We start from the raw sequence: 25,877 nt of genomic DNA on the forward strand, positions 1-25,877 counted from the left end.
TTATGTAGAATCACTTCAAGTTTCTGACCAAATTGGCTTTGCCTGTATAAGTATATATGTATATACAGTGTTAAAGTTCCTGATATACATATTGATATACCAACGCTACTTACAAGCAAATGGATGTTCACTTTAAAAATTATATTTCATTTATTTCTTTAATGTATTTTTAATTGCCTTCTAAAACTCTCACTGGAGATTGTTGTTCTGGTCCCACATGAGTAAAACAGATTCAATTTCAGGTTTAACTTGTAACAAGATTAGTGAAGTTAAACTAATTTAGCTTACAATTAGACGTATAACAAGACTAAAAGTGAAGCCACCGTATCACTGGAGTCACTTCTGCACAAGTTCTTCAAAGTCAAGACTATAAAGTTGATTTACTAATTTCACGTCCCTAGGAGAGGATGTGGGAAACAATAGAAAATACAATAAATATTTGCTGAAATGAACTAGGAAGAACATATGATTCACCAGCAGACATATACTTTAGTCTTTGGTGAAGAAAATATAGCAGACAGATTAAAAATAGCATTAAAGATATTTTTAAGTCTGTGTCTGACATTGTCCTCTTTTATTTAATTCTAGTCTCAGACATGTATTAATATAATTTTATTGAGGAGCAGTCCCTTGACAAAATAAAAGAAGGTTAACATATCCTTGTGCTAAATTCTAATTTAGGTATATAAAAATATCGATTTGGAAAGTCATGTTAGTACAAAAATGGGACTGAAATGAGATGAAATTTATAATTACATAAAATCACTGTGATGATTTCTTTACTTTTATCAACAAGCTAATAGCTCATTTTAATTTATGTTTTTAGTCTGCATTCTCCAGGGAAACAGATAAATGGGAGATATATTATAAAGTGTTAGTAATTGTTGTGAAGACTGGCCAGATTTAAATCTGCAGGGTGGGCTTGCAGTCTGGAGACTCCTGAGAGTCAGTGGTGCAGTTCCAATATAAAGTTTAGCAGGTAGCCACCCAAGAGAGCCAAATGTGCAGATTTACACATTTGCTGAAGATATTCCTCTTGCCTGGGAAGGCCATTCTTTCTGTACCATTCAGACCTTTGGATGATGCCCACTCACATGATGGGGAGAAAATCCTATAGACTTTTATCTCATTCTTCAAAGACCTCTCAGTCAACATACAAAATCAACTATGACACAGGTACATCTCCATTGTCCTCTTGTTTAAAATACGAACCGCAAATGAACACTGAAATCCAATGTACTTGGAAAGGTTGTAAACGACACTACTGCATGACTGAAGCACACATGCTTCCCTGACAAGTAAGTTTTATATGAATAACCATTGTGAAACAGATTCCTTGGTTACAGATAGCCAATGCTTTCTGAAGGATTTTTTTTTAATATTAAGATTAACAGACATAGTGAATTTTATGAATTCTGCACACTTCCCCCTCTAATTTCAAAGCTTTAGTTTGTGCAGCTCCTGGGAGTATTACCTGCTGAAAGCTCATTACTGAGGGTCTTCCTAGAAATAATTGTGCTGAGCTGACACTGTTGTGCAGTGGGTTATACCAACACCCCACAAGGGCCTCAGTTCAAATCCCCACTGCTCCATTTCTGATTGACCTCCTTGTTAATGGACTGGGAAAGCAACAGAAATGGCCCAAATTCTTGGCCTATGCACCTTTGGGAAACCTGGATGAAACTCTTGGCTCCTGGCCTTGGTCAGCCATTGTGTTCATTTGGGGAGTGAACCAAAGGGTGGAAAACTTCTCTTTCTTTGTCTCTGCCTCTCTCTCTCTGCAACTCTGCCTTTTAAATTAATAAATAAATGTTTAAAAAAATAATAAAAGAAATTGTTTTAGGCCTAAAAGAACTGTTTCATCTGAAAGTAAGCCTACCTCTCAGTCTTATATCCACAGACTGGTCAAACTTGTGATACAAAAACAGGGTCCTATGCCTCAATAGGTGGGCATAGGAAACTCAAAGTCATGTTGTAGCTTCAAAGCTGCTCATAGCATTGACGCAGGTCTTTTGTTGCAAATGCCCCACAGTCTGACTACTTCCTGTATTCATCCCTGCTCATCTCATTTCCTCTCAGGTGTTCACATCCTACATTTAAATCCCCATCATTAAGTTTATTTCCAAGATAAGATTTAAGTGTTGAAATATTACTTGAAGTGTAGTTGACTATCTCATTGGCAGGAGTGATACTTACAAAAAGGAGTGATATTCATTCATTCTGGTATTTATTAATTTTTAACCTGAAAAGATAGATTTTTATAGGACATCCTATTTTATTTATGGAATAGATTCATTATTAATTTTACATGTCTAATTTGATGTGAATTATTGCTTATATCTTGCTAATTTCCTTCTATTTCCTTGCAATTACTCAATGTCAATTATTAGATATATTTATTTTTTAATGTGTTAACCAACAGTTTTATAAAAAAATTATGATTAAGAGAAAAATTTTGCCCCTGTTTTGCTTTCATCCTGTGGGATTGATGGTACTTTAACTCTTGAATGGATGTTTTAATTTTGTCATTATTTTTCAAATCCTTCCATAAAATTGTTTGGTGACCTTGTGTTTCAGCACTGAGTATTTGAGAATAAACCATGGATTTTATTTACCTGATTGCAAATGAAATCTGATTTTTTTTGGCAGCTTTATGGTTTATAGAAAATTATAGGACTAAGAAGGACCACATGGCTAGGTGTAATATGACAGAAATTAATCAGAGAGAAATATTTAGAAATGTTTTATATAAAAATATTACATATACTGAGTTAAGTACCCACTCCAGATGTAAGAATCAAGGAGACTAGCTTAGTTGCAGCCATATATGCCCTTCAATTTCATCACAATGAAACACAATGTAATGTCTGTAATAGAGGGTTACAGAATTGTTTACTAGGGAATCATAAGACATTCATTAATTCTATGGTCAATTATTGGATAGAAATAGGCATTATTCTCTTCTGGGATGGTTATAATTACAGTTATCACTTTTCAAAAGATCTCTAACAGTGATTTCCCCTATGTTTTGGCATTCAGTAATATAATCTGCTGTGGCGCAGTGTGTTAAAGCCCCAGCCTGCAGTGCTGGCATCCCATATGGGCACCAGTTTGATTCCCGGCTGCTCCTTTCCAATCCAGTTCTCTGCTAATGGCTTGGGAAAGCAGTAGAAGATGGCCCAAGTCATTGGGCCGCTGCACCCATGTGGGAGACCTGGAAGAAGCTCCCAGCTCCTGGCTTTGGATCTGCTCAGCTCTAGCAGTCGCGGTCATTTGGGGAGTGAACCAGCGGAATGGAAGACCTCTTTCTCTTTAACTCTACTTCTCTCAGTAACTCTGTCTTTCAAATAAAAAAAAAAATTCTTAAAAAAATATTTAGGTGACATATTTGGTACCTGCTGCTGATGTGAATTTGGAGCATAATGAATGTTTATTTCTGTGGTCTGCATATATATACCAATCTTACAAAAATTTGTATTTTCTTGATCAAAAATTATACTTTTGTTTTAAGCTACAATTTGAGAGTTGTGTTATACCAATGAAGGTGATTTCTCCACTGTTTTCATTTTACTGGGACAAAATTTTAATCTATGTGTGATACCCATCTACACAAAGAATCTAAACTTTTGATCATAAATATAATTTACATTTTATAATTATAATTTTTGTGTTTCTTCTATTATTTTAAGGTAGTAGTATTGACATATATTTGTCTCTCAAGGAAGCAAAATGTTCACAATAATTTCAGTTCTTCTCTTGACTCTTCTCTCTCGGTTCCTCTCTCCAGCCTCCTCCTCTGGTTTCTTGGCCCCTCTCTTGGTCCTTCTCTCCTCTCTCTTGGCTCATCTCTCTATCTTCTCTCATCTGTCTCTCTCTCTCTTATACTCTCTTTCTCTCTTTTTCCTTTGCTGCCCCTTCACTCCGGTCTGTAGGGTGTTTCCCATAAGCCCTTTCCCTTAAAAAAAAATTCAGTTATTTTCAGTGTTTGTTAATCTATAAAAATGTAACAATTTTTTTTCATTCGGCATAATATTTCCATTATATTTTTTAGGATCTTAACATATGAGGAGACTTTTAAAAGTTCACGGAAAATGAAATTGAAAGATAAGTTTATTTTGATGCAAAAAGTTGAAACCCGTGAATGCTTTTTCCATGGGATGCATGTGCCCGGGCTTTAAAAAACTTTGCATCAAAATAAATTTATCTTTCAAGTCTCATTCAATAAACATTTTTAACTGACACTCAGACTAAGAATTATTTAGACATTTTAGACACACAGAAAGATCTCCCATCTCTTGGTTCACTACCCTGATGCTTACAATCTCCGCTGCCAAAGCCTAGAGATAGGAATGCAGTCGGACTCCCACATGGGCGGCAAGAACCTGAATATTTGAGTCACCACTGATATCTTCCAGAGTCTGCTCTGGCAGGAAGCTGGGGAAGCATCATCATGCTCTTAATATTGCACATAAGGAATACATGAAATTTGCTCTCTTTATATAAATATATATTTAAAAAACCCACAGATAACATTGTCAGGGAATTATGAAGGCAAAGAAGCCTCACTCTAAGTGGCCCTGCAAGAGGAAATCGCCAAACCGCAAACTGCATCACCGTAGCTACGCGACCTGGGAGGTCAGCGTTTGGACAGCGTTTGGGCAGGGCTGACCTTTTGAAACTGTATATAAGCGGACCCTCAGATGTTGTAACCTGAGATTGCTCAGCCTCTCTCTCTGGTCCATAGCGCCTTGTGCCCGCGGGGACTCTCCTGGTCCATAGCGCCTTGTGCCTGCAGGAGTTTGGCTGAGCAGTCTCTCCCTCTAGATGCCCTAATAAAGAGCTTGAAAGTGTGTACCTGAGTGTTCTCAGTCTCCTTTGTTGAACCCATAGTTGGCTTCCTGGCCAGTTGCTAACGATTGGGAAGCTGACAAACACAAACTAGAAAAAATAAAGAGCTAGAAAACAAAACAGTAAATTACAGTAATTCAATAAAACATGTCACTGAAAAATCTTCACATTGAAGTGACTGAAACATTTATTATTATGCAAATTTTGGGGCTCTATATGAATAGATTTGAGAAAAGGGCAAGCAATTAAGTGTCTCTTTCTCTCTTTCCTAACATGGTATCCCTCATGTTGGCATTGCATTTCTGCAATAAAATATTTTCCTTTTTTTTTTTTTTTTTTTACTACTAGCTTCTGTTGTTTCAATTGACTTTTGTCCAAATTGCAGTAACACTTGGAAAAAGTTATCAGTAGACATTCAATCCATTCTTTCATTTACAGGAGAATACGCTCAGCAAGGGAAGAAAGGAGACCCAGCAAACTTCCTTGCAAACTCATTAAAGACAGATTGACTCGAAAATTCACTATAGTGTTTGTTAGCCATGGTTTCCATAGGTATGTAATTCTGTTAGCAAGTGAACTTCATTTATTTAGGGTAGCATGAGTTTACGTAGCACAGTTTAGCTGACAATGTCACATAAAAGCTGGAGAACTATCTGGGGATAAAGCAGAGATGTTTCATGATGAAATGACTCCCTTTTGTCTAACTAATATAGCCACACATGTTATTCAGAGTTTACTTATGCTACGCTGAGTTTCTTATGCTATTTTTGTGGCAGCAAGGAAGAATTAGATTGCACTGGTGGTCCTAGGTCTTTCCTCACTTTATCAGTGTATCATGGACATTAGTAATATTAGTAATATCTGACACTGGGTAAGATCTGTGATTCTTCTAAGTCTGATTTGCCATTCTGATCCTTTGTGTCACTCCAAACCTTTTAAATGGAAACTTTCTTCAAGGATCTATGTCATGTTATCTTAAATTAATTCAAGATTTCCCTTCTAAGCATTAGAACAAATCATTATATAAAAATTCATCACGTGATAGCACTAAGGTTCAGAAATGGTATATTGGCATGAAGAGAAATTTGAATTAAAGGAAATTAAAAGATTTATAAACTGTTCCAGAATCAAAATATCTCTGGCCTTCTCCTCTCTTTCTCTATCCCCCTACCAGAACCAAGGGCAGGTAGGAGTTCTCCCTGACATTCCTTACCTGATGAAGGAAATTCTACCAAAAGATATGTAATTTTCTTTTTTTTTTTAATATTTATTTATTTACTTAAAAGTCAAAGTTACACAGAGAAAGAAGAAAAGAGAGAGAGAGAGGGAGAGAGAGAGAGATCTTCCATCCCCTGGTTCACAGCCAGAGCTGTGCTGATCCAAAGCCAGGAGCCAGGAGCTTCTTCTGGGTGTCCTGCCTTGGTTCCTGGGGCCCAAGGACTTGGGCCATCTTCTGCTGCTTTCCCAGGCCATAGCAGAGAGCTGGATTGGAAGTGGAGCAGCCGGGAATAGAACAGCCGCCCATATGGGATGCCGACACTGCAGGCAGTGCCTTTACCTGCTACACCACAGCGCCGACCCCTGTAATTTTCTCATTAATGATTGGAGAAGAGTCATCATCATAACCCCCCAGGCATATTTTACACCTATTCTGAGAGACTTTGAAGACAGTGTATTTGTACCACCTTGCTTCTCAGCATTTGTCACCTCTCCAAATCTCAGAGACTCTTTGTTACAGGCTATTGTCTACTCCTTGCATTCATTTATGTTTCCTAAAAATCATTGACTCTTCCTCCCCTATGAAGAGAATATTCATGTCTCAACCATCTGTTACTACTTTGAGTTTCATATTCCATGTGCTCTGGTGCACATATATATGCTAATAAATTGGTATGCTTTTTCTTCTGCTAGTTGTTCTATTGTCAGTTTATTTCAGCAGACTCATTTATTGAAACTGCAGAGTAGAAAAACACTTTTGCTTCTACAGTTACAGGAGAGATAAAATGGTTAGTAATATATAATATTTCACCTCATGATTCTGAAGATAGGTATGTAAGTTAAAGATTTGACTGTAATAAAAAACATTAAATGCTTTTGGAAACATGCTAAGCAGAGAGCAAGTATCTGACTACATTTTAAATCATATTTATTGGCATAATCTTCTATGTATATTTGTTGGAAGAAATTTGAAACAAGATTCAATGATACATATTTTAGATTTTCTCCTTGTTAAATGACATAATCGTCAATGGAATACAAAAGCAAAGGAATAAAAATCTACTTAGAAAAACATTTACCACACATCATAAAATTGATCTTCATTCTTAAGTAAATTATTTGATATGAATTTCCAGGAAGGATTTGTTAGGAACTTCCTAAAGGAGCACACATAAATAAGAGTCTTGCATACTTGCTGGTGCAGGTTTGAACAAATTTGAGGAGAGATGAAAATATTCTCATTTATATAAATTTAGCTTTTTTCCATTGGAAATAAAATGTTTATTGACAAAATGAAGGCATATGTGTATTTAATTATAAAGATACTTTTTGACATTAAAATGAATGTCTGTGAAATAAAATGTTTCATTGAGATATTTCTTCATGAATTATAATATTTTAAACAAACTCTGTAGGGATAAATAAGTTTTCAATTTCTCTAGGTATAAAAAAGGTTTCAAGGAACAGTATTTCCTAACAAATGAATATATTTCCAACTTTAATCAGCCTTGTAAATGTCACCCCTAGGAATAATGAACTTTTCTATGATTTTAAGCATTTGTTCAGGATCCATTATGTCAAAGTCATATTAAAATATATCATTTTCCTATCTGTGGATTGTGTATTTCATGGCTTATGGTGACTCCCTTTTTTCTCTAAGATATAAGAATATTTCATTTTAATCACAATTATACTGTGCTGTTATTCTCATGTAACTTAAAAGGTTATAAGAGGAACGCTGCCTTTATCAGTTAGAAGTTAGGGATACATCAGTATGTGCTCACAGCAGTCAAACATAGCACTACTGGTTCAGGTCTCCTGGCTTCAGCTGGACTCTACCTGAGTTGCTCGTGGCATTTGGGGAGTTAATCAGTGAAGGACGATTCTCTCTCTCTCTCTCTCTCCGTGGCTGTCTCTGTTTCTCTCTCTGTCTTTCAAATAAATATTAAAAATAAATAAATAAAATATGCTTCAAGCTTATGGAGCCTGCATACAACCATTTGGGAGGAATATAAAAGCATAATAGAAAAATCAAAATTCCTGCTTTTTTAATATAATAGTTTTCCCCGCAGAGGAATATACAAGAAACCATCCATAAAGATAGGTGATTGACAACATGTAATTGAAATCATGTGACAATATTTTCTCCACTATCTATTGGTTTGCTGTGTTATACAGATGTCTAGGCACAATTTACGTTTTAAGAAGAGAGAAAGAAAAAAATAAGAGAGAATGTATTATTTATGGAAAGAGGCCTGTTTCCCAGATCTTGTCTGAAAAAAGGGAGCCAAAAAATTACCATGAAAAAATTAATCTCAGATAATAATATCCTAAATGTTTCAAATCTCATTAATTTATGTACTAAAATGAGAACTAATCAGAAATATTACAAAAAATTAAAATTCAGTATTGCTAGAAAATAGTACGTTTTCTTTTTCTTTGGCTTTATATTTAAAATAGCATATAGAAAAAGATCTAGCTGATAGCACCTGATATAGAAAAAAGAAAACAAGTTTCTTTGAACGTCCTAATATTTCATATTTCTTTAATATTCTAACTGCTGAACCTGTGTGGATACCCAACTTGTCAGATACTGATAAATGGTGAAAGTGCTAGTAAAGATTGCAAATTTTAATTAATAATAAATACTAGTGTACTTTACTTACTAATGAGAAGACTAGCAAGCATCTCAATGACATTGCCTTTTTACTTGGTTTCTCTGCTTCTCTCCCTTCACTGACAGTCAAAGGTTGGCAGAAGTAACAAGGGAGATAAAATGGTTGTGAAGTTAGACTGCACCTGCCAAACAGGTTCTCACAGTAGCTGGTTACCAGGGAAAGTTCATAGGCACAGAATACAAGAAATCTCCACTCTTGACATATTTCCAATTTGGAAAAGAAGAAACACAAGTAACTCCGTGCATTTCCAGGAATAGATACATAAAGGATTAGAACAAGTAAGAATTTGAGGAATTAGATGTAGGCTCTATTTTTTTTGTTAGTGTTTCTACTTCAGTTTGCTAAACTTGACACTGGGTAATAAAGACAGTTATAATAAACCAAAGATAAATAGACACATACAAATATGTCTATGTATGTGTATTTAATATGTATGCTTAAAAATAAATAGGCTAAGGATGACATGGATTTAAAGTTCACATTTATTACAATCATTTAAATTTACTGTGGCCCTTACACTAAAAAATCTTTTTAGATTATTTTTTATGAATAGGTTGAAGTGCATAGCCATTCTACGTACTGATTATGACAATTTTACTTTATCAATTCCTTCCCTGAAAGTGCCTTCTTTGGTCAAGTAGTTATGACTTCAAAATACATTGCTTAACTGTCAAGTGAAACCAAAGGCATTCATGGATGAAAATAATATTAGAATTTATTTAGAATAAAAACAATAAGAAGAAATGAGAACAATGAAATTAAAATTATGAGATTAAAGATCTCTTAATTAAAAACTGATTATTAGGGGCTGTCATTGAGTTGCAGCTGGTTAAGCCACTGGCTTTGACACTGGATCCCCTGTGAGCACCAGCTGAGTCTCAGGTCCTCCGCCTCTGATCCAGCTTCCTGTCAATGTGCTTGGGAAGGCAGTGGAGGATGGTCTAAGTGCTTGGGCCCCTGCATCCACATGGGAGACCCAGGTGGAGTTCAGGCTCTTGGATTCTGCTTTGCCAAGCTCTGGCTGTTGGTCAAATTTGGGGATTGGTCCAGTAGAAGATCTCACTTCCTCTCTCTAACTCTGCATTCATATAAATAAATTAATCATTGAAATAAGTGAAATATGAAACACTCTATAATAAGTTAGATCAGTTGTTTGTAGATCTTCAGGTTTATAACATCCCGAAATACCACTTATTTTTATCATATACAGTAGTATAATTGAATGAAAAATATTTTTGAATCATCAAATCCACTTTGTACAATAATAACACTAGCTCACACTGACTGATTACAGAATGTCAGGCACTATTCTAAATGCTAGAGACTATTATGTTTTACATTTCAGTGCCATTGTCATCCACTTCAGTACCCGGATGGATGACAATGACACTGAAATGTAAAACACACTAGAAGTATGCTTAGAAAGGATGATGTGCCAACACGTGGGCACTTTGAGTGGGATATGTCATGCCACACGAAGGTGTAAAAGTTCACCCTGTGATTTGATAGAAGTGTTTGAAATGCAGGTGAAATACCAAAGTTAGAGATAAGAGGTTTAAATGATTTAGCATACAAGGTCATTTATTGTGTGAGATGAGATGGGATTTCCTTCAGCAACATCTAAAGAATGAGACTAGTGGACCATGAAACATAAGAAATACAGGTATTGTGTCAGGATATTTTGGCTACCAAGATGTAATGCCCTTTTAAAAATAATACAGATAGCAACCATGATGTAACTTAGATAAAGACAGAGATATTTCCCTTAAAAATCTTATATGATTGCATTGTGTTGGTGAATTTCATTATTGCAAGGAAATCATTTTTGTCTTATTCCAGAATTTAAGAGAACTGTATATGTTTGTAAATCAAATGCAGTAACATACAAAACAGGATAATGTACATGATTATGTGTGGTTTATCCCAGGAATGAATGTATGTTAAGGATAATTGTTTAACAAATTGAAAAGAAGTATTTTTTGAAGCTGAGAATACATTGGGTTCATCACACCATTTTCTTCACTTTTTCAAATGTCTGATCATTTACATAATTTAAAATATTTAAAAGTTCATTTAAATTCAGATAAAATAAATATTCTAGAAACACTACATGAGAATATTTATCTCAAGGTACTCTCACTGGAAGAGCTATGTATTTAACTTTGCAAGTGTAATTATTAAATGTAGTGTGTTGTTGTGCTAATTTTTAATTACTTGATGATTATATTTTCTGTACATGTTTATTACTCATTTTATATTTCATCTCTATTTTCCATGGCCTTTTCTTATTTGTTTTCAACATTTATAATCCTGCAAAGTTCTTTGGGGATAAAAATAATATTACCACATAAAATTTATTGCATGTTAATTACAAAACATTGTGTTGAAGAAGTTGCTATACATGAACTGAGAGCAATAGAGATTTTTATGGGTTAGGTTTCAGGCTTATCTATGTTTTATGAGTGAAGAAACTAATGTTCAGTATGGTTATGTAATTTGCCAAGATCTGTAAAATGTAGAAGGAGTCAAGGATTTGAATTTTGATCTATTTGACTTCAATTATAAACCTTGACCATTCTATGTTTGCTTTTTAACACTTCTATAAATGCCCTGTTTATTTCCAGGCCTACTATAGTACCTCACTTAAAGGTTTAATGCTTTTTTTTGTAGAATAGTTGCTCTTTTCACTTTATGCCTTTAATTTGCTTTTCCTCTGTGTCTGTTACATTAAATAGTTCAAATTCAAGCTTCTTCATTAAATTTTATAATGTTTTGCTTAATGTCATCAATCATGTAATCATTATCTGTTGGCTGTGTCATTAAGGGAACATATGTCCTCGGAAAAATTACTAAACATGCCTGTGTTTAATTTCTGTCATCTATAAAGGGGAACAATGAGACACATACTACATTGTTTCTTTGAAGAGTAAATTAGAAAACTGACAATGTTTATAGTCCAGTGATTGATACAAAGGCAATCCTTTTAGAGAAATTCCTTCCAAAGCCTATTAGAAAAGTAATTCACCATCATGGAAAAATCTTTTCTCAATCATAATTCCTTCTAGTCTCCCTTGGCAGGCAGTCTCTAAAATGTACCCATTACTTTCACCTCCTAATGTCCATTGTCTTGGCATTCTCCTACTCTAATGTGTTAGCATTTAAGCAATAGACTGGAAACATTGGGGGAATGAAACTACCATGATTGTGTTGTAAGAAATTGATATTTTCATCTTGCAAGTTCTCTTTGTCTGCCTCTGTCCCATCCCTCTCACTCTCTCTCAATCTCTTTGTCATTGCTCTGGATGAAGCAAATAGCCATTTTATTTTTAGGAAATATGAAGATTTATTTCAAAATCAAGTACAGAATTTATATATTTTCTAAGATTCTGCAACCTCTTTGGTATTCTACCATAGCATTGGATTCCTGAAAATTGTATTTATCTACATGGTAAAACAGGAAAGAGTTAGAAGTAGAATGTAATATTTAAACAATATCTGGAAACAAAGATAAGCAGCAAGAAGTTCACCAGAGATTGGCAAGCTGCCAAGTTGAAGGGTTTACCAGCACACAACTCAAACCCTCAGTCCAAGAAAAGTCAACTAATCAAATCCCATCACCTGGGTGACATGAGACCATAATTCCCCACTATCATGATAAACTCCAGCTGGTCTACATCTTGTCTTCAGCTATATGCAGCAGAAGAATAAGTTAAACTATGGGAAAATTTCTGGCTCACCAAAACAATAAGATGATTGCATTTTAAAATGAAATTTTAGTATAATTGTGCAATAGACAACAAAAGTTCTTTAAATTTTTATTTTGTGATAATTAGCATTTTAGCATGTCTTTATTTAATCTACCTTATAAGGATATGAATAATTAAAGTACCTAATCTATTCAGAATCCATTTTTTGTCTAGATAATTATTTTTTATTTGTTTTACTAGTATTTATTTGATGGATATATTGATGAATTTATAAATGGCTTATTCCTGCTTTACATGAGGAACTTAAACTACTTCTGGATATATCATGTATTTTAATTTGTAGGCCATTTTCTATTATCATAATTCTTCATAAGACATTTCTTATGGAGTCATGCCATAAAATCTATTTTCTATTTACATCAGTTGAAAGAACAGTGAACAAGACACAGTGATCCAGATGGTATGTAATTTAACTTGAATCAATATATAACCTCTTATTAGTTGAATCACAAAATAAAGTTTTGACAATCCTGACTTACATAATTCACTAACTTGCTGTAAAATTATTTTAATAATGGAGTGACTAAGTAAGCGTGGTCTCATATTGGAGTACTTGGTCTCTGATTTGTAGCCCTAGCTCTTATTCCAGCTTCCTTATAATGCAGACCCTCCATAATGGCAGTGATGGCTCAAGTAGTTGTGTTCCTGCCACCATGTGGGAGATCTGCATTGAGTTGCTAGTTCCTGGTTCCCAATTTTAGACTGGCCCAGTCTTACATGTTGGATGCATTTGGAGAGTGGATGGAGGCTTCTCTGTGCATCTCTCTACTTCTCTCCTTTTCATCCCTCAAAAAGAAAGAAGAGCCACAGAACTTAGCATATTGTAGACATTCAGTACGTCTCTGTTGAACTAAACTGAGTTGATTTCTCTGCATTTGTATATTCTTTTTTTTCAATATTATTTCCTACTGACTGAAAAAGCTACATTACTAAGTTACATGTAGGATATTGTACTAATATAAGAAACATTTCTATTTTCACTTCAAATTTAAAACATTTTAGAATGAACATTAAGAAGAAAATTTTTCATTAGTGAACTAAAATACAAAAGTAATATATTTTTTAAAAAATCTATAAATTAACAAATATAGCCAGTAGTACTACTTGCATTCTTCTACTGCAAAAATAAAACTGATTATAAAGATAAGATATTTTGGTCTTATAAATTATTACAAATTTTATATTTTACTATTAATATAAATTGAAATATAATTCTTACTAATATTTGGTTGCATTGGAAAGCAACTTGAATCCAAAAACCACAGTGCTTTAAGTGACAACATGTATCTCTTCCTTCCACAAGTTTGAGGTTGGAACTTTCCACAAATGCATCATGCTACTACCCAGACTAAAATGGGATTCACTTAAACCACTTCTCACTTGCTACACAAATAATAATGCAAAGATTAAAATACATAAAAATTGTGTTCCTCACTTAAACAATATTGGCTACAGAATAACTGGTAATTAACCCCACGCCAAAGCTTTGGCCAACATATTTTTATATGCATCACTTTTCAAATTGGTGTTTCCATTTAATACATAGTATTAAAGTTATTATTTTCATCAGATGTTACAGATATAGTCTTTCTTATTTCTCTCCAAATATAGTTTGCCAATGCTAGACAGAAGCACACTTCTTTGTAGAAATAACCAGTTGAGTTATCTGTAGAAAAATGCTAGAGTTTTTTTCTTCTCATTTAAACATTTTGGAATCTTTGATTATAGCTAAAAGATCCAGGAAATGCTCACAAGAACAATTAGCAAATCAAGGTTACACTTGAATGTCTAGATAATATGGGTCCTTAGATAAAAACTTACTAATATATTCATACTTTGCTGAATGAAACTTCATAATTCAAAACCTAATACAATTCTTTTTTATTTCTAAGAGTATTATATTCAAATTATGTCACTATAATTTTTACCTATGAAACAGCCAGGGTGAATTTGTAAGAAGTAGCAGAAAAAGCATACATGAATACTACCTGATCCAATTTCCTAGAAATCATGGTAAATATTCTATTTAAAATGGATATGACTAAACTTTATTAGACTTGAACTGTATTCTGGGTAATTGTCCAGTAATAACCTTTGCTAAATTATATGAAGCCTTTACTTAACAGGGAACACAGACGCCCCAATCTCTAATACTATCATCATTCAAGATAATGAGCAACACAAACCATTCTATTACCAATCTAAAAGCAGTAAATGTCAAAGTAAAGAAGTATGCAATATTCTGGCCTGAAAGAACAAAGGACAAAAGTAATGATAATACCTCTTTATATTTTCAGTCCATTATATCATGCATAACAAATGATGCTGTAATTGTAGACAGTGTTATTTTAACAGGTTATATGGGGAAGTTAGTGGGGGAGGTGAGAATAATTTGATTATTACTGTGAAAAACACATTCAGCATCTTGAAGTAGCTAGAAAGAGGAGGATCTTATTTTTAGAGTGCATTTGATTTTACTTCCTTGAGACTCATAAGCTGACTATTTCAGTGTTTGATTATCTAATTCAGTGTATCAGTGACTTCTAGGCAATCGAACTACAGGATCTAATATGATATTATTTCTGTCTAACTAAACAAGCATCAAAATGATCAGGGAGTTGACAGTTTCTTAATGGTCATTTCTAACAGTCTAGTGAAAAACTGTTGGAAAAGCAAAGTGTGTTAAGCAAACAAAAACCCATTTCATCAGTGATTATGGAACAGTAAAAATAAATCTGATGCCCAATTTCCTGCTGTGATAGAGCTCATATTTATATGTCTTTGCAAGCTACACTGGTTTCAAGATAGTGCATAGAAATGCCACTAATACTATAAATAATGAGAGATGACTCAAGTTCTCACTCCTCTGTGGGAAAGGTACTTCAAAAAGTTTGTGAAAAAAAATTGAATTAAAAGATAAATTTATTTTGGTGCAAAAATTTAAATATATGAATGTTTTTCATGATACACAGTTTCAATGAACTTTCTGAAAACTGTACATATAGCTATTTTTAAAATATATGTTTTGAGTAAAAAAGTTGAAAATTTTCTGTAGTCTACATAAATTACATAAAATAAATGGATAGAAAATAAGTATTTACTTATTTGCATTTTATGCATGCAACTTTTGCGCTTTAATTTTACCAAACTTATTCAGACTCACGTGTTGTATTACATAGGGATGGAATATAGACCCTTCATAGACAAATTATTTGATATTGCACAGAGAGTGCCAATTTTTGTTAAAATGTTAGTGATTTTTAATGGCAGGCAATGTCATTGTCTTCTCCATCTCCCTGCCTTCCTCTGAGCTCCATTTCATTCATAAAGTGGGAAAATACAAATCTTTTATTCAAGATCATTGGGAATTGTTGACATTTTTTCTTTATTTTTGTTTCCTTTTGGTCTAAAAATATATTTAATTTTGTAATTTACACCATTAACAAGCAGGACCCATAAACACTGTGAGGCTGTTAACAAAGAACACATTTTCCCTTCAAAATATGTGCAAGTGGTAGTAGTTTGCATAAAAGTGAATAAAATTAGTGCAAATCATGATCATATGAGAAACTTACTAAGACAACTAAACATTCTGCTTATAATGAATGCACTTGTGCTCCTTAGAAGTAGAATTCTCTCGGGTCCTCTCTGCATCTGCATCTGGACTGATACATAAGTTCATGCCTCAAAATTTGCAAGCAGTCTACATTGTCAGTTGGCCAGTCCCTGCTTGCCTTGTTCTCAAGGCTGTTTCTGTTTTGGTTGATGTGTAAGATTAACTTTATTTGGTGCAAAAATGGTGCTTTCATTAGTAAACTATGGGTGGAGGGCTGACACTGTGGCTTAGTGGGTGAATGCCCCCTGCACCAGTCCAAGTCCTGGCTGCTCCACTTCTGATCCAGCTCTCTGCTATGGTGTGGGAAGAAGTAGAAGAAAACCCAATTCCTTGGGCCCTTGCAACCGCAAGGGAGAACGGGAAGACACTCCTGTCTCCTGGCCTCAGATCAGGGCAGCTCCGGCCTTTGTGGCCAATTGAGGAGTGAACCAGGAAATGGAAGACTTTCTCTCTCTCTCTGCCTTCCTTCTCCCTCTGTGTAACTCTGACTTTCAGATAAATAAATAAATCTTTAAAAAAAGAAAACCACAGGTGAATAAGTCTTCAAAGAGTTAATACACAAATTAATAATAGTCTGAAGACCCTCATCATCTTAGTCACAACGTAGTTGATAAATAGGGAATATTTATTCTCAGTTACTTTTGTTTCAGAATTAACAGGACAGCTTTCTTATTTAGAAGGATCAGTGCAAGCTGTGTAAACCAGTATTTATAAGAGAAAAATATTTGTGAAAATAAGATTGTTTCCTTATATTCTTCAACTCTTGATATGCAACATATTTTCTTTATTTTAAGGGTATCTTTGGGGGAAAACAGCTATTTATGGTGAAGTGTGTTGCAAAGTTTAATGTCTGCTTTTTCTCCACTTCATAATCTGGAAGAGATGTGTACTATGAATGCACTGGAAGTTTATGGGGAGTATTTATCTCTGGAAAAGCACAGTCCCGATACAAACTCTCGTATTCTGTTCATGTTATCAGACTCCAATGTATTCATCAGTGAGATCCACTTCCAGTATGTCCCTTTAATTTATATGTCTCTTGAAAAGCAATCAGATGAACTCACTTTTCCTCAGATAGTAAAGACTTAAATGCTTAATATTTTAAAGTCAAATTTGCTAAATATCATTTTAGCAAATAATGGAAGTGTTTGAGCTTTTATAATTTCATCTTCTCAGAAAACAATTTTTGTGTTAGAATTTTTGTTGCTAAATTAAAATGTGTGAGGTATTTTGGTATGTATGTAAGAACACTGCTTTTTGGTAGAGATAAAATCATGTCGGTTTACTATAATAAATCTGTTTTCAGTGTATATTTCCACCTGATGTTAAGTTTATTACAGACAAAGACCTGTCTTTCACCCATTTGTTTCTAGTACTTGAAAATGAATAGGTGTCTTGTATATATAACGAAAATGAAGGGCAGTTTTAGTCATTCCAGATTAATGTGGTCACTATCCCCTAAACAATGCAGTATAACAAGTATTTGCATAATGTTTGCAGCTGATTCAATTTTACAGGTAATCTATAGATGATCTGAAGTACACATGAAGTTATCTGTAGGCATTTGCAAATACTATACAATTTTATATAAAGAATTTGAGCACATGCAGATTTTGGTGTCTAAGGGGATCCCAGAACAAATACCCATGCAGAGGAAGGACTGACAGTATTTGTCTTAATACATCTTTACAATAAAACTACCAGAATAACTCCTTTAATCACAAAGAACCAAATCGTGCTCTTGTATACTCAAGTAAAATTATCTATGATATTTTTGGGGATTTTAGAATAAATTTTTGACAGCAAAATTTAGTCTGGAGGATTTTATTAAAAGTAATAACACACTATGGTATAGTCACAGTCACTCTTTGAAAGGAAGAAAGTAAGCTTACAAATTCAGATTGAAGTAATATAATCCAGTGACAGAGAAGTAGGTTTGGTAATAGAATAATTCACCAATGCTGCTTATTTTAAGTCATTTTTGAATTAAATTTTAATACATCTAGAAAAATCAGAATAAGTTACTGCATTCTTTTTTGTTGAAAAACACCAATTTTTATATTTCCATTTTGAATCAGAAAAAAAATTCCCATTCCAACATCGAAAATCCATTAATGTTTAAGATAATTTAAAGCATATTCTTAACTTTATCTGAAAAACTGTATTGATAGAGATTTGACTCCAGATTTTGTTTAAAAAAAGGTAGAAACTTGATTACATTTGAACAGTAGCATTCACTCTATAATTTTTGTGACATTTTCAAAAGTACATTTGCTTCAGACCATCTCAAAAAGGGATTTTTAAAACAAACACCATTTTCCGTTGATTCCCTCAGAAACTACAATTCCTATTTTTAGAAAATGGCCAATTTGCTGGGGAAAGAAACTAGCATGTTTGTTATTTCTAAACCAGAAACAAACAAAACAGCTGAATATTTGTTATCGTATTGCTGAGTAACAATGGCTGTAATTTATGTAACACTTACTTGGTGCTTGGCAATTACTATACATACAACCTGGAACCTTAGAAACTATTTTCCTTGTTGTATAGATGAAAAAATTCAGGCTTAAAAATATTTTAAAAGTTAACCAAGTTCAAACAGTTGATATTGTCTAAAGCCTATTTCGTCCTCTAAGCAGGTGCCCACACCGTCTCAAACCTCTACAATTTTATTTGCATTTGTGAAAGATATGAGACACCAAACATGAACTGCACAGGGGCTAGAAACATTAAGAAATAGACATTCCCAACAAATTATTTTATATGAGTATAGATTTGGCACAAGAATAGAATTAGAATCTATTGAGAGGAAGAAGAAAATTTGCTTTTGATTTCTTTCCATGTTTGGTAGAAGATTGATACAGTTTAGTTTTTTTCTTGGATTTAAAAGCCATTGAGAATTTCTCATGAACTGAATATAAGATGTAATATATCTAATCCTCTATGTTGTTTTAAAATTAAGAATCTACCTGCATAATGAAAAATAAAAATACACAAGTGCTTCCTGGATATTATGCAGAAAAGTTTTGGCATCAACATAAGATATAATATATTCCAATTTTGTGAGCTAAATAATACTTCAGAAAAAATAAATTGCCTTTATCAGAATGAGTACAGAAAACAATGGTTTTGTTTGAATGGTAGGGGAAATAGGATATGGGGGAGAACTTCTTCGTAGGATCCTGTGGCATTTTATGGAGAACTAAAAATTCTTTGTCCAGATTTTTTTTAGCGTAAATTTGCAGTATCCTACAGATGTGTCAGGTATACGCTAACTTTATATATCACAAAATAAAAAGACAGGCAATTAGAACTTTTATGTTTCATTAAAATCAACAAAGACCAAGTCTTTTTAAAAAATATTTATTTGAAAGGCAGAGTGACACAGAGAAAGACATCTTCCACCCACTGGTTCACTCCCACAATTGGCACAAAAGCAGGGCCTGAGTCAGGCCAAAGCCAGTAGCCCCAAACTCCCATCTGTGACTGCCACATGAATGGCAGAATCTCAAGTATTTCCATCATCTGCTGCTGCTTCCTGGGAGCAATTGCAAGGAGCTAGGTCAGAAGAGAGTAGCCAGGACTCACCTGCACTCTCTTAGGTGGTGTGAGTTTCCTTAGCTTCAGCTTAACCTACTGCAAGGCCAAGTTCTTAGCAGAAAGGTTGTGCTATAATTACCTAGTAGATTATGGTCAATAGTTCCACATGTGAAACTTGTGTAGATTCATGAAACTGGGAGAAGATAATGTGAAAGGAAGACTTAAAGAGAAAGGGGTGTATCTCTGAAATTAATATGATCAATCCTACAGGAAAAAAACGATAAAACAATGTAGCAGAAAACTTAATATCTTTCTTAGTACATCTGTCTTCCCCTTACTGTTTCTTTTTTGTAGGCTTACTTGCAATTGCCATACAATTTTTTCTTTACTTTTTAAAGAATTCAGCTAATTAGATTTATTTTTTTTAACTTTTATTTAATGAATATAAATTTCCAGTATACAGCTTATGGATTACAATGGCTTCCCCTTCCCATAATTTCCCTCCCACCCACAACCCTCCCCTCTCCCGCTCCCTTTCCCCTTCCATTCACATCAAGATTCATTTTCAATTCTCTTTATACAGAAGATCAATTTAGTATAAAGATTTCAACAGTTTGCACCCACATAGAAACACAAAGTGAAACATACTGTTTGAGTACTAGTTATAGCATTAAATCAAAATGTACAGTATATTAAGGACAGAAATCCCACATCAGGAGCAAGCACACAGTGGCTCCTGTTGTTGACCCAACAAATTGACACTCTAGTTTATGGCACCAGTAACCACCCTAGGCTGTCGTCATGAGTTGCCAAGGCTATGGAAGCCTTCCAAGTTTGCCGACTCTGCTCATATTTAGACAAGGTCATAAAAGACAGGGTGAGGATAGTAACGAATGATCCTAAGAAGACCTGGTAAATGGTAATTAGATTTATTTAATATCAAACAGACACTGAGATGACTCTATTAGATTCCTATAGTCAGTATAGAACAAATTGTCACAAAGTTGGCAATTTAAGAAAATTCAAGTTTATTTTCATACATTTCTAGAGCCCAAACATCCAAAACAAGTTTCACTAGCCAAAGTCACTGTCAAGGATGGCTCCCTTTGGAGCTCGAAGGCGGAATTTGTCTGACAGCCATGTGCATTTCTTTTCTCATGGTCTCCTTCACATGTGATTCACATCGCTTACCTTCATCATCACATCTCCTACCTTCTCTTGTAATCAAATCTTCCTCTGTTTCCTCTTTTCAGGGCAAAGTAATTTCAACTGTGGTCCACTTGAAGTATAAAATGTCCATCTTAAACACCTTCATCTCAATATCCTTAACTACACTACACTTGTGTAATCCCTTTTGCCATCGCATGTGCTATTTGAGGGTTCTGAGGTTCAGTGTCTAGACATCTTTGGGGGCCTTTATTCAGCCTACCACCACACATTGTGTATGGATTTGTGTGAATATCTGAATTGAAGTAATTTGCATGCGAAGATGGCAAAAGAAGGTTGTGGTAATTTAGATAGTCAGGGACAAATACCAACAGCCTGAGCTGTTGTTTAGTTATATATTTCAAGTGATATTTTTCAAAATCAAGTATCTGGAATGTTCTAATTCCAGATTTCTCCATGGGGAAAGCTCTCACTATGGGAGAGATGTGATTAGTTTATATGATGTATGGAACAGAGTTTGTACATTATGTAATCTGTTCTCTTTATTTGTTTTATTCCTCACATCCCTTTTATGGTTTCCTCTTCATTGAGTTGACTCCTGTCCTGGAAGCAGCATTTTCTTTCCTTTTCCTCCTCACCTCAAGTGCTAGTTGTAGAAGTTGCCTTCTATGCTGAGAATTCCAATTCATTATGAGACAAAATAATGAACAAGCCTATGGGTGGTATGTGTATGCATGTGTGTTACATGTATCATCAAGTATATATTTGCTTTTATTTTGCTAAGGTTGCGGCTAATATGAATTATGATACGTTATATCATGTAGAAATTACCAGGAAGGTAATTATCAGAAGAAGCAAACATAAACAGTACTTGCAGCTACAAATATTTAGAGAAACAAACAGTTCCTTGAATAAGTTTGAATGATAACAGATTTTATTTGCTGCTTCATCTAGAGGCCCAAGGGTGGGGACCACTGTAGAACTTTCCACTTGTATTACTTTCTGTTTTTCTGTAGATCTCTTTAGCATCAGGCTAGAACCAAGATGCCTGCAGGATTCTTAGAACTTGCAATTTGAACAACAGTGCCAGAAGTAAAGAAAATGAGATGTATCCAGATGACTTTCCAGAAGACAAAGGGAGAAATATGCCAAAGACAACTACTCAGCAACCTTTCTCACAACTTCGAATTGTGCCTCATAGTGTCACATGGCCAACAAAGGGAAACGCGTAATCCTGGGACACTGGTGACTGCTAGATCTGAAAGCTGAAGTGGTTAACGAGCCATGCTTCCCAAGTGGGTTGTCGGGTAGTGGAAGACTTTTGAGAAAAATTAGACATCTAATATAAGTGAGAAGAAAGGAAAGTGGAAATAAAGGCTATATTTTTAATCAAAATTATCCAACCTGGGAACCCCACAAGTGGGTGTCATTACAATGAAGATATTTGTCAGAAAGTTTTTTTGAAAAACAAGCTGAAGTTTTTCTGTACTATTCCAGTAGAATCCAGCTATCATTGTATTGTACGACGTGTCTAGTATGTATCAATAGCCAATGAAATACTTCTGCAACTACCCTTTCTAAATTTTTCAGATCTATTAACAGAGTATATATATTTGTAATAATATAAAAAAGTATAAATAGCAAAAAAGAATCACTGTTAATTATTTAATAAAAAGACATATTAAGAAATATGAAATACTACATTTTCACAATATTTATTACATGATGAGGCTACACTGCCTAAAATAGTATATTTTAAAACAAGCTATGAGGCCGGGGTTGTGGCTTAGCTGGTAAAGCCGCCACCTGCAGTGCCAGCATCCCATATGTGGTTCGAGACCTGACTGCTCCACTTCCAATCCAGCTCTCTGCTATGGCCAGGGAAAGGAGAAGATGGCCCAAATGCTTGGGCCCCTGCAAATGCGTGGGAGACCCAGATGAAGCTCTTGGCTCCTGGCTTTGGATTGGCGCAGCTCCAACTGTTGCTGCCATTTGGGGAGTTAACCAGTGGATGGAACACCTCTCTCTCTCTGCCTCTCCTTCACTCTCTGTGTAACTCTGACTTTCAAATAAATAAATCTTAAAAAAAAAAAAAAAACACTAACCAGTTAGAGTAGTTTAAACAATAGTACGAAATAGTTCAAGATAACATATGTATTACTTCTACATTTTAGCTTTTTTATCGAAAAATAATCCCCATATCAATAGAAAATGTAATACACTTTTCCTATGTAATAAAAACGATGATTGAACCTGTAATTCAGGTTATGTGAAAGAAACATATAATTGGGCAGGTTAAAATAAGTCTAATCTTTTTTCACATGAGATGCTTGTGAAATAACCAGTTTCATTGGAGTCAGCATTGTAGCAGCTTAAGCTGTTGCTTGTCATGCTGGAACCCCGTTTCCAAGAATGCTGGTTTGATTCCCAGTTGGTTTGCTTCCGTTCTAACTCTCTGATAGTGTGTGTGGGAAGGCAATAACAGATAGCAGAGTACTTGAGCCCCTGCCACCCATGTGCAAGACCCAGATAGAGTTCCAGGCTCCTGACTTAGGGCTGGCAAGTCTTAACCAGGCCCAGTGTGAACATTTGGGAAGTAAATATGCAAATGAAAGATCTCTTTCTGTCTCCTCCTCTCTCTCTGTCACTGTGCCTTTCAAATAAAATAAGTAAAAACATCTTTAAAAAGTTTTTTAATACATTGACCTGTTTCCTGAGATGTTATTATATTTGAGAGTTATTTCAGTTTTATGAAATCCAAGCACAGCTTTGATATTTAATAGTTGGATTTTTATAGATATAATTGAGTTGTCATCATCAAATATTATGATGTGATAAAATATTTAAATGACTATATTGATTGATCTTCCATCAGAAAAGATAATCTTATCTTCTGATAAGTCACTGTAGTATATTGAAGAGTATATATAGATTATAATAGAATTCAGATTGCTTGTATTTTTATTTTTAATATGTAGAACTATTTATTTTGATAAAAGCAGGAAAGGAAAATAACTTTTGTCAAATAAGTTTCTCAAATACATCATTTTTCTTAAATACCTGTACTGCCAATCCTGAATTAATGATTCTCTGCTCGAGCAGAAGGACTGCATTAATGACCTAGCTAAAAAAATCAGAGAATCATAAACCCTAAAGCAGAGTCAGCAAAAAATCTCAGATTGACAAGATTTTGTTCCACAGACTTAAAAACTTCAAAAACATAAGCACTTCCAAATATTGCTGCCTATAGCACAGATGTGGTAGAATGGCCATTTTAATGTAAAAATTATCATGAGAACAGAGAACTCTAAGATTCTAAGATGGTAAGTTAAGTAATGACATACTGCACTGGGCTAGGGATAAATAGTTAAAAAAAAAAAAAAACTGTAGGAGGTACACTCTCAGGAGAGAATTGGAGAGAAAAACACACTGGAAATACTACAAGAGGAAGAAGAATGAGTTGGACCTGTGGGGAAGATACAGACATGCAGCACGAACACAGACAGTACACAACTACAGGAGCCAAGAGTGGAGTGGGCAGCAGTTTGGAGACTGAGGTGAGACCAGACTACAGCAACCAGTGGTGATAGAGCCGGAGGGAGAGCATGGAGTGATTCTGGACTGGAGTTCTGGGGGCTAGCAAATGCTAGCTGTTGCTCGTGGACCCAGTGGAAGTAAAAGGGGCTGGTTTATGTCACCTCACCTCCCTACATCAGCTCCCATTGTCCAGCTGGGAGAGGGCAGGTGCCATTTTGGGTTTGGTCAGCAGCTGCAGAGGGCTTTGTGTGTGTTTCACAGCACTTGGCTGAGACAGGACAGCATCTTCTTGGCAGTACAGGTGGCAATGGTGAGGAGAGAGCAACATTTGGCCAGTGGCTCTTGGTATGCATGTGATCCAGAGATTCTAGCAGAGGGAAAAAAATCTGCAGTCCCCAATGACTTTGAGAGTGGCTGGGACGATTGACACATAGCTGGGCATCCACATAGGACTCTGAGGCACCCCCCAGTCTTCCAACAAACCACAAACTGGGATCGAGACTCCTAGGTGGAGCTGGCTCAGGGAACATCTGCTGCTCTGTTGACAGGCCCTCTGCATGCAGTGACTGTGGGAGTCTGTGTGCTAAGACTCTTGGAACTTGGTGGCTGCATGAGAGGGTGAAGGGTGTGTCTGGGTCTCTGGGCAATCACTGGATGTGGCGCCACAGTCTCAGAGCTCTTTGGTTGCCTGGGGCAAGTCATTGCAGCAGGAACCATGCTCACACTGATCAGATCATTTGTGCAGTTCAAACAGGGGCACAAATGAGTGTTGAACATATCGGGTGATAACACCCAGCATTGCTCGGCTTGGAAAAGAGGAGGTGAGGCGGTGATCACACCAACATTGGTGACCATTCCTCCTCTCATATCAACCAGTGGAGATCTACCACTTCCAACCCGATTGCTACCCTGAATACCTGCACCACCCTAAATATAAAAGCAGAAATTCAAGAAACAAGAATAAAGAAGATACTGTAATCCCCCAAAATGAACACAACATTTCAATATTAGAATGTGAAGCAAATGATTGTTTTTATTATACTTGTACAATGTTGTGAACAAAGTTACTGCAAATCTTAAGTAACATATAATTATAAGAAACATACCAAAAAATCAACTCTTCCTCAAATGCAATTTGATGTTCTATATTGTGATTCCATAGAAGCTATATGTCAGAATATATGGATATGTAATAAATGTAATAATTGAATAAGATGAGAAATTTTATGAAAATTAACTACAATGAAAATAAGCTATACATTTGTTTTATTTACTTATTTTTGAGATGTACTTCTTCAAAGTTGTTCATATTTTGTTTATCTGATGAAATAGCTTCTCTAGAGGACCTTTACCACAATGTACACAGGTTTTTAAGTGCAGGATGTTAGAGTTTTTGTAGGCTCTTTGTGCATGACAATGAAGAGATCAGAGAATGAATGTTTCTTGAATAGATTATATATTTTATACAACAAAAATAAAATGAGTGCTGTATAATAAAATGTTTTA

The sequence above is a fragment of the Lepus europaeus genome, chromosome 2 (assembly GCF_033115175.1).
Source record: "Lepus europaeus isolate LE1 chromosome 2, mLepTim1.pri, whole genome shotgun sequence".
Classification (NCBI taxonomy): Eukaryota; Metazoa; Chordata; class Mammalia; order Lagomorpha; family Leporidae; genus Lepus; species Lepus europaeus.